Below are 17,740 nucleotides of genomic sequence, written 5' to 3' on the forward strand. Positions count from 1 at the left end.
AGGGCAAAAAGAGGTACTGCGGGCAAGTGAGAGGAAGTTAGGGTAAGGTAGGTAAGGTGATGAGAAGTGATGTTTAAGTAGGTAAAGTGATGAGAAGTGAAGGTTAAGTAGGTAAAGTGATGAGAAGTGAGGGTAAAGTAGGTAAAGTGATGAGAAGAGAGGGACAGTAGAAGAAGAGATGGAGAATGGGCAAATGCCCGCTCGGTGGAAAAATTTTTTTAAAGGTTGGATTCGCCAAAAAGGAGTTACGGGATTGGTGCAAAATAGGTACTAAGATATAATGAAAGTGTATTCCATAAAAATACTATAATTGTTATTCAATTATTATAGTGATTTAATTAGTATTATTTCGTGGTAATTCAAATTAATTTGAATCAAATAATAGTATCACGAATTTCATTTCAATTATAAGGTATTCGATTTGAGCATAATATTTTTGAATAATACATCGATGTTCTATAAACATCAAAACATCGATCTTCTACAAACATCGAATCATCGATGTTTTTCTTTCAATATATCGGTGACTTCCATGTCGGCCATTTTGACATCGATGTTCGGCAGCATTGATGTTTCACTTTGGAAATCCCATCACTAATAGAAATAAATCTTAGAAAGGATTTTAAAGAGGAAGCTAATCGGTAAAAAGACCAAGCGCGTATATTATATTTAATATATTATCAAGCGCAAAGCGCGATATAAATATATTATTAAGAAGGAACCAGCAGTCGCACACCTCAGACGCGCTTAAAGAGTGAGCTAAAAATTTCGCCTCTTTTCTCGACCTCATCAATTTGGTGCCAAATTGGTTAAAATAGCTTTTTTTAAAGAGATACAACCATTCAAACTTATAAGCTAACACGCCGAAAAGAGTCCAATGTTCCTGTGATTTTTTTTGCTGATTCAGAATTATTGAAAATGTTGGGATCATCTATTTATTTATTATATATAGCTATTTTTTAACATCCTAGATTTTGACCTTTTTTATTGCGCTTTTATTGGAACATCAATTAATTGTGATTAATAAGAGATATTTTCTGAAATAACCAATAATACTCATTTACATTATTTATTTGCACGAAAGATTACAAAAACTATGAAAAAACTTGTTCGAGAAATGAGACTTATAGTATTTTGTGAGATATCGAACACAATGTCAATTACTAAGTTTCATTCGTCATGTGGCCGAAATAAAACCTATGCTCACTTTTATATTTTCCCTACTTCAAAGTATCATCATGACCTTTTCTTTAAACTAATTTGGAAGCAAATTAAGGAGGTCGAGAGAAAAGGTCAAAAAAATAGGGTTTTTTGGGTCACTCTTTCCAAGCCACGCAAGCACCGCGCGATATCAATGTTCCCGCGCAGCGGGCACATTTTTTTGTGGTTAGATTCGCCAGAAAGGAGTTGCTGGATTGGCGCAAAATCGCTACTAAGGTATAACAAAAGCGTAACCAGTAGAAAAAGCTTTAATTTTATTTAATTATTCTAATTACTTATGATGAGTTATTTCAAGGTCATTCAAATTACTCTCAATCTTATAATAGTATCATGAATTTAATTTAAATTATAAGGTATCCTAAGGGATTATAAGATTTTTTAATAAGACATCGATGTTCCATAAACATCGAAAAGTCAATTTTCTATAAACAGCGATGTTCTATAAAAATTAAAAGATCGATGTTTTTCTTTTGATATATCGATGACATCCATGTCGCTTATTTTTAATGTCGATCTTCAGCAACATCGATGTTTTACTTTCGATTTAAGGTTTTATTATTTTTAAAGTGTTTAAAAACTTCCATGTGTCTCTTAAACTTACTCAAATTTGTGTTAAAATTATTTATTATTGCAAAATGTTACTTTGAAATGCTTTATACAATATTTGGAAATATTAGGAAATAATTTCATTCGTTTTGTAATCTTTTTCAATTTTCTCTTAGAATTCATCAGAAAAAAATTCTATGACATTTTCCCATGAATCTTAAAAATATTTTTTTTATTTTCTTGACGCTCACCTACATTTTTTTTTAAATCATAAAAATTTACATATTTTAAAGTATTTAAGGCAGAAAACCATTCTTTCAAAATGAAACTTAAGCTACTTAAAATTTATTCACAAATTAAAGGTTCTATTTCATTAACAATATGCAGAAACATTTAGAAATAAATTTGATTATGAAGTAAAATTATTTATTTATAAATTTCGATATATTAAATTACAAACTTTTTTACTTCATCTTCCTGTGTGTAATTCAACTGGTTAAAATACATCCTTTTCGTCGAAATAAAAATTTTTGTTCAAAATTTAGCTATAATAAAAAAAATTCATCATTTCAGCTTATAAATTCAATTATGTTGTTAAAGCTGAACTATTTTCTTGAACATTCTTCTCAATTGCATTTGATTAGATTTTTTTGAGAATTCGAGTTTTCGGGTAGAAAATAAATCTTTTTTGTTCAAAATTCATCTTTTTACTTAAGGATTCAACATGTTGTTTAAATCTCTCTTTCTGGTTTAAATTCAACAAGATGACATTTTTTCTTTAAAATTCGTCTTTTGGTAGGTAATAAATCTATTTGGTTATTTATTAAACAATTTCATTGAAAATTGATATTTTTCGAAAAAAAATTTAACTACAAATTGCACTACTTTGTTAAAAATTACTTTTGTTAAAGATTCACTTCTTTTGTGCCCGCTCAGCGAGCATATTTTTTTGAGGTTTGATTCGCCAAAAAGGAGTTACGGGATTGGCGCAAAATCGCTACTAGGGTATAATAAAAGCGTAACCAGTAGAGAAAGCTATATTTTTATTTAATTATTCTAATCATTTATTCAGTTTTATTTCAAGATATTCAAATTACTTTCAATCTTATAATAGTATCATGAATTTCAATTATAAGGTATCCGAAGGGATTATAAGATTTTTTAATAAGATATCGATATTCTATAAACATCGAAAATTTGATTTTATATAAACATCGAAACATCGATGTTCTATAAAAATTAAAACATCGATGTTTTTCTTTCGATATATCGATGACATCCATGTCGCTTATTTTTGATGTCGATCTTCAGAAACATCGAAGTTTTACTTTCGATGTCCCATCAATAAGAGAAATGATTCTTAGAAAGGATTGAGAAGATGAACCTAATCAGCAGTACATGTCAATGAAAAGAAGAATTAAAGACAAAACTCATAGCGAATATATGGGCGACCCCTTTCCCGTCACCACGAAACTATGTATTTTGTATTTTATTTAAACCGTATATTATTTACTGAGTACATGGATCCCAGTATGAAGCGGTTACGCTAGCCGCAGATATAAGCACACAAGCCGGTTCATTAGAGACATTTGAGCTTCTCGCGAGGGGCATTCGCGAGGGTGGGTGAAGGTGGAAAAGTAGGTGGGGTGCCAGTTGGACCTGTAAGAGGTCGTGACGTTGAATGAGGTGCGGGGAACGTGGAATAGAGACAGACAAAATCAACAAAGAGTAACGAGAACTCTGCGATATTAATCCACTCGTCGAGTTTTCAAACTTCCTACAAAGCCAAAGCGGGTGCGTAGTGGTGCCCGCATATTTACAATAAAACCGTAATCAATATTTTATAAGAGAAAGTGCTTATTATGATACCTTAGTCGCAAAGGCACTATCAAATGAGCGGTTTGCTGTTGCCCAGGTGAAAAAGATTTTTGAAAGAAAGTACAACATTTCTACAACTGTAATTTCTTTAAATTCAAGAAACTTTAACGAGATTAAAATCAATTTTAAAATCCTATTTAACGTCCTCAAATAAAATTAATGTGCAGAATTCCTAAACATAAAACCAAGATTTGAACGATCAAATTTGGACAACGACCACAACATTTTGTCTGTTGCTATTTGAAAAAGATAAAAAAAATTATAAAAAAAGGGAAGAAAAAAATTTCTTTTTTTTTTGACAAAAATAAAAAACAGGAAAGAAAAATGAGAAGGCAATAAACCTAATCCCTCGCCTTCGCTTTTTATTTATTTCGTCTTTTTTATTATTACTATTATTAAATCACAATAAAAAAACTTGTAGAAAATAATCACCGTCGTTTCGGCTCATATCTAGCGCCATTATTAAGGCAAAAAATAAAATAAAAATTCAAGCAGGCAGAAACAGCAATGAGACCACGATGTTTTCTCCTTGAAAACCGCAAATTACGTTTTTTTTTAATTGTACAAAATTTAACATGGAAACACAGATAAATACGAAACCCCAAATTTGTTTCTATTTTTTTGTAAGTAAAAAAGCTAGCAGTAAGAGACGAGCTTCTACAATTTAAAAGCTTGGATAACATTTTATCCATATTTTCTTTCACTCTTTTGAAAAATCTACAAGGTATTACAAAAAACTATAAAATTAAGTTTTTTTAATTCCGGTGTTCAATGTTATGAAAATAGTTTTAATTTTACTAGAGATTTTAATGTTAAAATAATCAACATTCAATTTAAAAGCCTTAGTATTTAATAAATTTATACCTTGCATTGAAACTTTACAAATATTACTAATTTAAGAATAATTACAAAAATTAAACGATCTAATTTAAATTCAAATCTGAGTCAAATATTGTTTCAATCTAAAATATTACATTTTTAATCCATTTAAATTAAATTTTTCAATTATTAAAGCCATTTATTTAAATATGAAGCGATATTTCAATTTTGATTTAAAAATAGCACTTATAAAAATCAAATATTATAATCTAAACAATTTTAAACTGAATTCTTTGAAATAGAAAACCTTTAATATTTCTGGCTGCCTGAATAAAACTTTGAACCTTACAATTTTAAATGTTCTCTTTAACCGAATTTTCAACATGTAGGTGGAATTATTCGATTTTGATGCGTGAATGACAATTAACAAATCATCAACAAATTTTTTCGAGTTTCCTCGAAAAATGTTAAATGATTTTTATTTGAAAAATTAATTATAAGAGAATATGTAAGAATATTAAGAAAAAAATGATAAATCACAATTGTACAATTCTTAATTTAGAGAATAATTTAGTAATTTGAAAATATAGTTTGTTGATTTAAAAAAGATTCCAAAATAATATAAAACCTAAAAATATTTCACAACCTTAAAAATACAGTGTAGATTTTTGAAGAAGCTGAACACAAAATTTTCAAAAATTTTGAACAGTTTAAAATCAATAACAAATTTATACCGAAATTCCTAGAAAAACTATCAATATATTTTTAAATTAATTTTAACAGAATATTTAAAAAGACTTCTCAATATTTCAAAAAAAAATATGGATGATTTCGAGATTCTTACTTTTGCAGATTTTAAAATAAAGTTAGGGATAAATTAAAAAAGGCCTAAAGATAACAGCAACATTTTCTTAAGATTCTGAAGTAAATTACAACTTATTTTTCATTTCATTAAAATTTTGTAAATTCTCATAAAATAAAAAATTTTCTAGATGCTTTTGCGGCACATGTAAAATCTTTAGAAGCGTTTTAAGTTTTTGAATCAAATTAATAAATTGACTTAAAAAATAAATAGTTATTTGACATTTTCAGTCTACTTCCCCGAAAATGATAATTTGGATGAAATTTCTGAATACGCTGCGAATAATGTTAATCTGTTAAAATATTGCCAGAATTGATGCAGAATGCAGAAATTAAAGATTTCTTTGGGGTTTAACCAATTTTATGATATATGAAAAAAAACTTTTAAATTTTCCACAAATTCAGAGACTTTTAGTTACATGAAAAAATTCAAATGTATTCCAAGACATATCGAAAATTTCAAAAGATTTGAAAATGTTTTGCAATATTTCGTAATTATCTTTAAAAATTAACTTACAAAATAAAGAAATGATTTGACATTATCTTAGGAATGTCAAATTGATTTATTTTATAACACTTTTTGAAAATTCTTTCTCAATTGCAGAAATTATTTTGAGTAGATTATATAATATTTCCTGAAAAATTCATAATTCAAAAACAAGTTTTATGAATAAATTTGGCTTCTTAATCTCATTTTTCTAAAGATAATTTTTTTTCGGTTTCAGAAAATCTGAGATAAAGGTTTTTTTGAAGCATTATAGTGCCCATTAGTTTTACGCTATTTCGGAAAGGGAAGTGCGGGCAGGGCGAAAAGAGGTATTGCGGGTAAGTGAGAGGAAGTGAGGTAGGTAAAGTGAGGGCTAGTAGGTTGGTAGAACTTAGGAGAAGTGAGGATAAAGTAGGTAAAGTGATGAAAAGAGACAGGCAGTAGAAGAAGAGATGGAGAGTGAGTGTCAGTGAGTTAGGGAATGAGAGTAATAGTAAGGGAAGTGGAATTGATTCTTGTAAGGGAGGGGATATTGGGAAAGTGAAGGAAAGTGAGTGATAGTGAAAAATTTGGAGTAAGAGCAATTAGGGAGAACTTATTGGAAGTAGGGGTGGTAGGGGTGGTAAGGAAAGTGAGGGAGGATAAGAAATCAATGCAAGGGTAGAGAAGAGAAGAATAGACAGGGTTCCTAGTAGGGGGATATTTTTGAAGTGAGTGGAAGTAGGGAAAGTGCAAGGAGGTAAAATAATGCAAAGTAAAGGTTGTAGAGGATTGGTAGAAAGAAGGGCGAAAATATAAAAGCCTAATTAACGCCTTAGTGAGCTACAAATGTCTTTTTTTTTAGGCTTATGCGCCTTATCTGACAATTTTTTCACCAATTCTACGTTTTAAAAAGGAGTTTAATTTAGAAAAAATCTCTGGAAAGTTGATTGAAAAGTTTGCAAAGTCATCTTCCGTTTGATAAACTGATCTCGTCGATGATGTAAGACAATCGTACTGCATAAACAGATCGCGAAGACCACAGATGAATATTGGCGCGTGCCACAATTGACACCACAGCTAAGAATATCCTCGATGAACTCCGGTCAATTGAAACAAGTTGACGATCGTCACCATTCAGTGGTATTTTTAACAGCGCAGTCACCCACACATTCTGACTTTAGAAAATAAACTCTGGTCAGCCACTTGGTGAATCTTCAACAATATTAACTCCATAAGACCGCACACTTGGCAATTCAGAGGCTATTGGTGTAGGTCACGTTGTCAACTCGATCAACAGATGGCTTTCTGGTTGATTATTACCGATAGTTTTATTCCTTTTTGACATCTGCTTAAAGTGGTAAAATTAGAACATGATATCGGAATGAAGTGGATTTTTCTATCGAGATCAGAACCAGGCCTGAGATTTCCAAAAATAAGGGTCTGATCAGAAACTAGTTTTTACCGTCTATTTGCTTCATAGAAACAGAAAAATTGCTGAATCCTTATCTATAACAGATTAGAAAAAAATCTATAAATTTTTTAGTCATCAAGACGATTTTTCTACAAAACAGCTGAATTTTCAACCCGCAAGTATATATTTTCAAAAAAATGTAAATTGCATTTATTATATTACAAAATCGTCTTTTTTGGTAAAGAATTATTCGTCTTTGTTAAAAATTAATCAATTTCTGTTAAATTTGTTTTTCCTAAGTATCATCTATTGCAGATTTTGTTTGAAGAATTCATCTTCTTTGGTTGAACAATAGAGTACTTGGCTCAACGTTAAACTACTTTTTGAAAAATTCACTTTTTTTGTTTAAATATTTATTATTCAAGTGTAAATTTCCGGATTGATATTCCGCTACTCTGTAGAAAATTCAATCAATTGGTAGAATATTAAACTATTTGGTGGAAAATTAACATTTTTTCCTAAACTCATGTCTTTAAAAACATTTAAATTTTGGTTGAAAACTAATCTGTTTTTATAACAATTAACGATTTGATAGGAAATCAACTTTTTAAAAATAGTTTTGCATTAAAAATGCAACTATTGCGTAGATAATTCGTTTTTTAAATTCCACATTCAACAATTTTTTTGAAACTTGATGTGTTTTGTTAGGAAATCGCATATTTTAGTTAGCCCTCAACCTTTCTGGTAGAAAAATTATCTTTTTGTTCAACAATTATTGTTTCGCGTAAAATTTTTCAACTGTCTTTTAGAAATTAAACTTTTTAGTAAAAAAGCTGTCTCTTTGATCAAAAAGAAATTCTTTTCTTGAAAATACTACTTTGATGTAAATTATTTCTTATTGAAGATGTAACAATTTTTCAAACCTGTTTTTTAAATTTCTCTAGAAATCCCTTAAAATTGAGTTGATACTTTTCGGAACTCCTACAAAATTCTTTGATATTTCTTTTAATTATTTAAATTTAAATGAAATATTGGAAATTCTAGAACATTTTTTGTCATTTATAGAAACTTTCAGAATCATTTAAAACCTATTGGTTGTTTCAACAGAAACAAACCTTTGGTTTGTTTCTGTTGAAATAGCATGAAGTCTTTTAAAATCCCATAACTCCATTTGAATAATAATTGAAGATGTTCCGAAATTCTTTGAAATGTTTTGAAATATTAAAACCTCTTACAATTTTTTGAAATATTTTATAGTTATCTCTTAAAACTAACTCTGAAACCCCCTTTTTAAATCTCCAGGACTCAGGATTACAAGAATTCGTTTATTTTTTTATGATTCAAAAGAATTATATTTTATTTTGTTGAAGAAATACTCCTAAAATATTTTTCCCGATAATTGAGAAAATATTTGTTAATAATAATAATAAATAATAATAATAATAATAATAAATAATAATTTGTTAATAATAATAATTGTTAATAATAAGTAATAATTTTCGAAAGCTTAGCACGCATTTTACCATACTAGTAAATATGAAAAATTGAGAGCAGAAATTTCTTTCAAATTGTAGGAAAAATATTGCTCTATTTTTTTGCAAATAGTAGAAATTAAAATTTAAGAAATTATTGAAATTGAAATCAAGTTTAAAATTCTATTTAACATCCAATAATTAAGTTAATGTACAGAATTCCTTAAAATAAAACAAATAATCTGAAGACCAAATTTGCACAACCACCAAAAAATGTTCCTACGGCAATTGAAAAGAGAGAAAATTTTCGTTAAAAAAATAAAAAAGTTTTTTTTACCCAAAAAAAAGATGAAAGAAAATTAGAGAAAGTATAAATTGTTGTCCGTAAGGGAAGTCATATTTTCTAAAAGCTTAAGACGGGTTTTATCATGCAAATTAATGTAAAGTTTTTTAATGCATCTTTTGTTTACATTGTAGGAAAAGAATTGCTTTTTTTGCGAATTGTAGAAATTGTTGTCCTTAAGATAAGTAATATTTTCTGTACGGATGATAATACCCACCTTGACAAAATGGGTATAATAATAACTTTGAAAAGTTTGAGTTTCAAAAAAAAAATCCTTCATAGAGACCACTAAATATATACATTTTTTCAATCTGCAAGATATAGGGGATCCTTTCCTCACCAAAACAAAGAAATTTCCGATTCGAGGTTTCAGAAAATCTAAAAAGGAGGATTGCATGAGGCACTAGCGTTTGGCTGACCGTCGCTTTATTTCCTGGGAGGGGAAGTGAGGGTGCTGGAGTAGGGGAACTATCGGGAAATGAGAGAAAGTAGGGGTAGTACGGGAATTGAAAGCAAGGCTGCAGAAGTGGGGGGGGGGGCTGCAAAAAGTTAGGATGTGCAGAGAGAAGGATGTAACAAAATTGTTCAAAAGTGAGGGGAGGAGAAATAGCTAATGTGCGTGATGTGCTAGTGAGTTAAGGGTAATAATAGTGGAAAAAATAGAGAAAATGAGGAGGGGGAAGTATGAGGAGTAAGGAATGAGAGAGATTGAGGAGAATTAGATGACGTGAAGTAGGGCAAGTAATGAGGGGCTTGGAGTAGGTTGGCAAGTAACATAGTGAAGGAGAAAGAAGGGGATCATAGGATCAAATAGGACAAGACAGGAAAGAAAAGAAAAGAAGAAGGAATAAGAGAATAACAGGAGAAGAAAGAGAGTGGGGGTGAGTAACAGGAGTAGAATCGATATTTAAAGCACTTAATTAATACAGGAACAGGCTACGAAATTTTTTTATAAACGGGTTTCAGGGAATTAAAAAAAGTTAAATCAGGCACTCTAAAGGACACTTGTCTGAAACTATCAGAGGTTCTTCCTAGAACTACGAGGCCCTAAAAATTAGTCAAATTACTTAACCTTCTTTCTCTAAAATAACAATTCAATTGTGATTGGACCACTTTCTATCCCGTATAAACGAAATACAACAAACTATCAAAGGAAGCACCTGCAGTAAGGGATGCAGTGAAAAATTAAACTTTAGCAGTCGACAAAGGACCGAGTTTGCCGGCGAGCGATAAAAATTTATATCGGGGTATTCGCTGCGGGATAGTGAATTCAAACGGGCGTGTAATTGGCAGTATCGTAAAAAAGAGTCAAGATCCTGGGGATGACGGAGGGTGGAGAGCGGAAAAGGAAGCGAGACAGAAAAGCGGAGAAAGAAGTTTCGACTAGAGGGGAGGGGGGAGTTTATCGAGGAAGGGGGTCCCCATAATTTTTATCCTCGGAAACTGCTCCGTCTCTTCCGAAGAGCGATATTGTTAATATGCAAAGGAGCATCGGGAAAATGGGGTGGCGAGAAATAAGGATATAACCAGACCTCCGATGACGCAAAGGGGGTAAAGGCGGGGTGGAACGAGTTTCCTGTCTCGTTCAAAGATTATCTTGTTGTGAGCATATTATGCTTCAATTGCCAACTCAACATTCAATCTAATTCAAAAATGATTGAGTCACTTTACAATATTTCTTTGAGGCCATTCAAAAACGACATCACACTCCCGGGGGAGGGGGGCATGTTTTAAGACGTTTTGTGTCACTGGGGGAAAAATTAATTCAGAATGTGAAATCTCACCTGGAAAATACAAATGAAAATAACAAGCTTTTTGAAATGCTTTAAAAACGAAAGCAAGGGGCGTTTACCCCTATTTTAAAGAATTACTCCCTTTTCCGTTGTATTCAAGAAACTTATAATTTTTCTTTACTTTGCGCCCTAATACCATTGGAATTTAAAAGGAACCAATAAGAAAAAACTAATATTTTTCGCAGCAAGTCCAATATTATATTTTTGGTACGGCATTAATATTTTTTAATTACAAGTTCTACTATTTGGTTCAAGATTTTTGTAGTATATCATCAATTTTTCTTTTTTAGTATTAAATTAATCTCTTCAATTAAAAATTTAACTTTTTTCTTGAAAGTATTACTGCTTTGTTAAAAATTAATTTATTTAAAGATCCATCTCTGTTTTTCTTAAAATCGATTATTCCCATTGAAAATACTTCAAAATTTAACACATTGATTGATTTTGTCTCTCTCTGGACTATAAAATCTGTCTAGGATACAAATTCAACTCTAGGGTTCAAAAATATATATATATATATATTTTAATTTGATCTTTTTGGTTAAAAATGCAACTATTTGGTTATCACTTAATCTTTGTTGTTTCAGCATTCAACTAGTCTGTAGAAAGTTTATCTTTTTAATTTGAGTTTATCTATATTTGATTTGAAATTAAGATCTTTTCTTCATTCACATATCAACTTTTTTGTATTTTTTTACTCTTTGTTAAAAATTCATCTTTTTTGTTCCACATTAATCTCTTGTACTTAACAGTTCAAATACTTAGTAGTAAATGCAACTTTTTAGTTTGAAAATGATATTTTTGTTTGAAAATTCGTACGTTTTCTAGAGAATATTCCTTTTTCGTTTGAAAATTCCAAAATTTAATGAAAGTTTGTTTTCTCTTTTAACTAAAAAATCTTTCCTGATTAAGTTTTTAACTCTACTATTAAAAATTCGGCTTGCTGGTATGAAAATTCATTTCTTTTGTTAGAAATTTAACCCTTTTTTAATGCAACTGCTAATTTAGAGAGGATTTATTATTTATATTTGTATTATTTTTCATTTATAATAACAATCGATTTTGATTGAAATATCAAAGTATTATATATTTTCTATTTTATTTTAATAAGTTCGTCTCTTTGCTTGAAAGATTAAATATTTGGTTGAAAATGCAACTGTTTGGTAGAGAATTATTTTTTTTCTCTAAAAAATTCAAGTGTTTGGTTTAAAATGTAACTTCATATGTCACAAATCCAGGTATGTGGTTACGAATCCAACTAATCTGTTTGAAATTCAATTATTTTGTTTAAAATTGAACTATTTTAAGTTATCTTTTTTTTTGAAAAATTAGACTCTTTATTAAAGAATTTCTCGTTTTAAAATTCAACTTTCATCCAAAAAATGGTATAATGGTATAATGGTATAAAATGGTTGTAATATCTGATTAAATACTTAATCATTTTAATGGTTCTTAAACTAATTCGTTAAAGCGTAATCTTTTTGTTTGAAAGTTCCTCGTTTTTTATAAAGAAATTCTTGTTTAGGGCACAAGCTAACTCTTTCTTGTTTATAAATTTGAATATTTTATTTAAAATTTGACTCTTTTATTTTAAATTTTAAATATTTAGTTATAAATGCAACTCTTTGGTTGACAATTAAATTACTTTTGCTGAGAAATACAACTACGTTGTTACAAATATAACTATTTCGTTAAATAATTAACTATTTTATTAAAAATCCAGCTATTTTATTTTAAAGTTTACCTTTTCGCTGCAAAATTAATCTTGTTCGTCAATTCTTCTTTGTCGAAAAATTCAAATAGTTTGTTAAAAATTGATCTTTATTTGAAACTTTAAATATTTGTTTGCAGAAGCAACTGTTTGGTTACTAATCAATTAATATTCAAAATTCAACGCTCAGTAGAAAATGTATCTTGGGTAGTCCAAAATGTAAGTATGTGGTTGCAATTCTAACTATTTTGTTAAAAGCTTAATTAGTTCCTTAAAAAGCTATATTTTTTGTTGTTGAAAAATTAAACTTTTTGGCTAAAGAAATTTTTGGTGTAAAATTACTTTACATCTAAAAAAATCTCTTTTTGGCTGAAAGGTTCAATTATTTAGATAAGAATCCACGTTTCAAAATGTGACTAGTTGCGTAAATATTTATCGCTGTAGGTTAGAAATTTATCTTATTTTATTATAAATTTGCCTCTGTTGTTTTTTTGGAACATACTTATTTCACTCTTTTCGTAAAAGATCAAGCTTTTCCACCTAGTTTTACAGAATTTTTTACTATAAAGTCTATCAAAGCTTTGTGTGCTAATGTATGCCGATGAAGGTGGTGGGGAGGAAATAATTGACAAAAAGCGTGCCATAGTTTCTCGAACAGCCCCTTTAGCTTATGTATGTTCGTATTTATATTTTTCTGCAACCACTGTACTCCTTTATTTTTTATTTGAAGGATTTGACCTTGTTTTCGAAAGTCTTTTTTATTGTTCTAAAAATAGGGAAGGACATTTAATCAAAACTGGAGAAAATATATATGCAGTTGAACGAATTGTTTTGATGAATCCTGGAGACAATACGTCGTTAAGACGCCTCCAGCGTGGAAGAAGAGGCCAGGGGGTAGACTCTCGAAGTTTAGATTAAACTCGCCGCGGATAAATATTCGTAATGGAGCGACTGGGTGCCATAAATTAGCATGCTGCCCTTCGTCTGTCCTTCTGATTTGACTTCGCTTTCGAGAACCGTTGTACTCGATTCCAACATTAAACAGGTTCCGCAAATCTAGAGGATTCAAACCTACAAACTGTACATAATTTTGGAAAAAGTTCTGAAAAGTACTATCCAGATCCAGATATTTCTATCCAGATGTTAGTAGCCAGATGTTAGTATCCAGATATTATTATCCAGATCTTACTATCCAGATTTTTCTATCCAGATGTTACTATACAGCTGCTCCTATCAAGATTTTACTATCTAGATGTCTCTATCCAGACGGATCATTACAGTCAGTCTAAACAACCAAGATCCATAAATATAGCAAGCGAATTTGAATTTCAAAATCAAAAATACCATAAAATTAGAATAAGGTTTCTTTACGTTATTTTATTAAATATAATATTACTTTTTTTTAATATATACTATTACACTTTTGGTTCAGAATTTATCTCATTTTATTGAGATTTATACTATTCAGTTAGCAATTTAATTATTTTTTTGAAAGTTTTACTATTTTGCAAAAATTCACCTATTTTTGGTAAAAAAATTTAACTACTTTTTTAACTTATTTTAGTTGAAAATTCATTTTTTTTAAATTTAATTATTATTTGGAAATTCGTTTTTTGTTGTTTTATTTTCCTCAGAATTAATTTTCTCTACTAAAAAAGTAACAATTCCATTTTTTTGTTGAAAAATATTTTTTTTACAAAAAAAAAAATTATCTGTTTTAGTTATAGAATTATAGATTTATGTAATATATTAAAAAATCTTTTCTTTGGTAAAAAGTTAATCTTGTTGTTTGAAAATTATTCCTTCTAGGTTAAAACTACTACGTCATGGTTAAAAATCAATCTGTTTTAGTTGAAGATTAAACTGGTTTGTTAAAAATTCGGGTTCTTTTGTTGTAATTCAATTTATTTTGTATTTAAAATCAAACCTTTTTTAGATATTTCCATGTTTCGTTAAGAATATATTTGTTTGTTTGAAGATTTATAATTTTATTAAAAAATTTAACTACTTGGCTAGAAATTCCCTTTTTTCTAAATTAATATTTTGGGTTGAAAATTAAACTACATACTTTGGTAGGAAACTAAATTAATTGGAAAATATTAAGTTATTTCTAAGAAAATTCTACTGCTTTCTTGAAAACTCATTTATTATTTGTTAAACATAATTTTTCTTATGCAAATATGTCAATTCTATTTTTGGTTTGGAATTTACGAGTTAAAGATTTAAGTATTTGGTAGAAAAATTACGTAGTTTTTTAAAAATTCATTCATTTGGTTAAAAAATAATTGTTCATTGTTGAAAATGTATAATTTTGTTTAAGGAACAACAATTTTATTTAAAAATTCCTCTGTTTTTGTAGAATTCAGCTGTTAAGAATTAAATTTTTTTGTTGATGCTGAAAATTATTTTTTTAAACTGAAAATGTAACGATTTGATATTTATTGATAACTAATATTATTTTAGATGAAAATTCAACTGTTTCGTTAAATTATTTTATTGTTTAAAGATTACTCTTCTAATAGAAAACTCAGTTTTTTTTCTTGTTTTCGAGAACTTAATTATTTTGTCAAAAACTCATAGATTTTAGTAAAAAATTGATCATGCTTGTTAAACATTCATCTATTCGGGCAAGGATTCAAATATTTGGTTTAAATTTTTATTCTTTTATAGAACTTGATTTGTTAATAATTAGTACGATCGTTATTGTAGATCAGAAAATTTTGAAACGTACAGAATAATTTATTATAAAAAATTTTTTGCAATTGAGTTTTTTTCTTACTATCTCTTATAACCGATTTTTAAAAGATGGTTAAATTCTGATAAATTATGGTTTTATTTTCGGAGGAAAAATCCCTATAACTCTGTTGCGTTCAATTTTAAAAGTGAATTTTCCTTTAGCTGAAAATGTTTCAACTATTTTGTTAAGAAAGTATTTTTTAAAGCAACAACTAGATTTGAAGATTATTCAATTATCATATTAATCAAATTAGTGGAATTGTATAGAATGTTTTTCCAGAAAAAACAGACTATTAAAATTCAACAATTTTTTTTTGTTGGTAACAATTGACAGCAAGAAAAAAATTATTTACAAATATTATTATTTTTCCTTGAAATCTTAAAAAATCTATACCCCTCGAATTTTTGTTTAAAATTCCTACTCCGCTCAGTAGTGATTTAATGAAAAACTTTTAATATTCTCAAATAATAAGTTGCGCTTTTCAGCCATTCTCGAGAAAAATGGCTTTTAAAAAATCCGGACACGTTACATACAACGCGAGGCGAGTTTCTTAACTCCAAAAGATCAGAACTTAGCGCACGGAATTTTAAATTAAAGTAACAAAAAATTAGAATTTTCAATTGCAATACAAAAACGTCAATAAACAGAGATTGGCCAAAAATTCCGGCCTCAGGAATCAAGCCTAATCATCTGTTTACCAACTCCAACCACTGCTGCCTGATCTAACCAGGAGTTGAAGGATTCTCGTTTCGCCGTCCATGTAGCGTACAGAGATTTTTTAAACTCGTTTCTCTGGAGAATCGCTTGAATGGGAATCTTATAACTATATTTCAAGTTTGGTAATGAACCATAACTGGGAGGAATATGAATTAAAAAGACTCAAACGCTATATTTTTCTCCAAGCTAAAATATTAAATGCTTGGAAAGGACGCAGATGAATGCAATAATTTAAGCCTTCTGTCTCACCGATGGACGCAGACGATAAATTCATCAGAAAATTAGCGATCCATTCGAATCTAGAGAACAAGTCTCAAGTTCGATGTTGAGGGACGCAAAGGTGGAGAGACGCGAGCAAGATGGCGCATCGTCGGGAAACTTTATTAGATATTTTCTTCAATAGGATAGAAATGCAAATAACAGTTGTCAAGTAACTTTCTACGTTCAAGGGAGAGAAACAGTCAGATGGAGTGAAAGAGATGCCAGGAGCAAAATGAGCAAAGCGTGATAAGGAAAGCGCACCGAGAATGAGAGGAGGATGCTGACGGAGTACCAATATTGAGCCATGGTAAAAGTCTTCTCGTCTCAAACTCCGACACTCCACCCCCTAACCCCTCATCATTTTACCCCTGCCCCTTCCACTCACCTTCTTCTCTCTCGTCAGTGAATATTGCAGAATATTGCATTTCAGGATTCTCTTCGCTGGGTACAAGACGCAGTCGTTTGCATTAACCATTGGCAGATGAAGATGAAAGTGGAAGGGATTCTCCTTGATAAATAAAGATGGATGGGAAAAATTTTCTGAGTACAAAATCAAAATAATTACTTAAAGTAGGCCTCTCATGTTCCGTCTTGCATACACCCCTTCTTTCACCTACTTCTGCTCCCTTATAATTCCCCTATTACCTTTTTATAATTCCTACTATCCTTCCGCTTAGTTTTACTTGACTTCGCTGGATTTCCATACTTCTTTATTCTACTCCTCCTCCTTCTTTACTTCTCCTTTCCTACCACTAACACCTCCACTTCAACCCTCTTCTTCGTTTTCTTATCTTAATAATCCTCTTCCTTTTGTATCCCTACTTTCCTTCCTCTAACACCTTTACTTTATCCTTCCTCTTAGGTTTCCTTCACTTTTCTGGGTTTCCGTACGTCCTCGTCCCACTCATACTCTTTCTTCGTTATCTTTACTTTCCTTTCACTAACATCTTTACTTCTCCTATCACTTTCCTCATTAGCTCACCCTTCCCCTACTATTCCGTCCTTTATCCTACTTTCCCTCTCCTACAAACTCTCTCTCCCCTTCCTATCAATTCCCCTATTATCGCTTTCTTAACTACTTCTTTCTATTTTTTCCTTTCCTTCTATTTTTCTTCCTCCTTCTTATCTTCACTTTCCTTAAATAGCCCTATACACTACGACTTTCCCTACTCATCCTTTGATTCTGATTTCATAACTTTCCTTAAATCCCCTTTCTACAAAATACAGTTTTAATTAAGAAAGATTTTTTTAGACAATAAAGAAAAAAGTGTCATTTATAATGTTAAATTTTCCAGCAAACTGACTAATTTTCCTCTGAATAAGATGACTTTTAACAAAGTGAATTTTTTTAACCAGATAGTTGAATTTTCAACTAAAAGGACTAATTTTTTGACAGAAAAAAAAAATTTAACAGGATACGTAAATTTTTCACCAAATAGTTTATTTCTCAACAAATATTTTTAATTTTCTACCAAACTGTAAATTTGTTAAACTAAAAAGT

This window comes from Belonocnema kinseyi, chromosome 9 (genome assembly GCF_010883055.1).
Source record: "Belonocnema kinseyi isolate 2016_QV_RU_SX_M_011 chromosome 9, B_treatae_v1, whole genome shotgun sequence".
Classification (NCBI taxonomy): Eukaryota; Metazoa; Arthropoda; class Insecta; order Hymenoptera; family Cynipidae; genus Belonocnema; species Belonocnema kinseyi.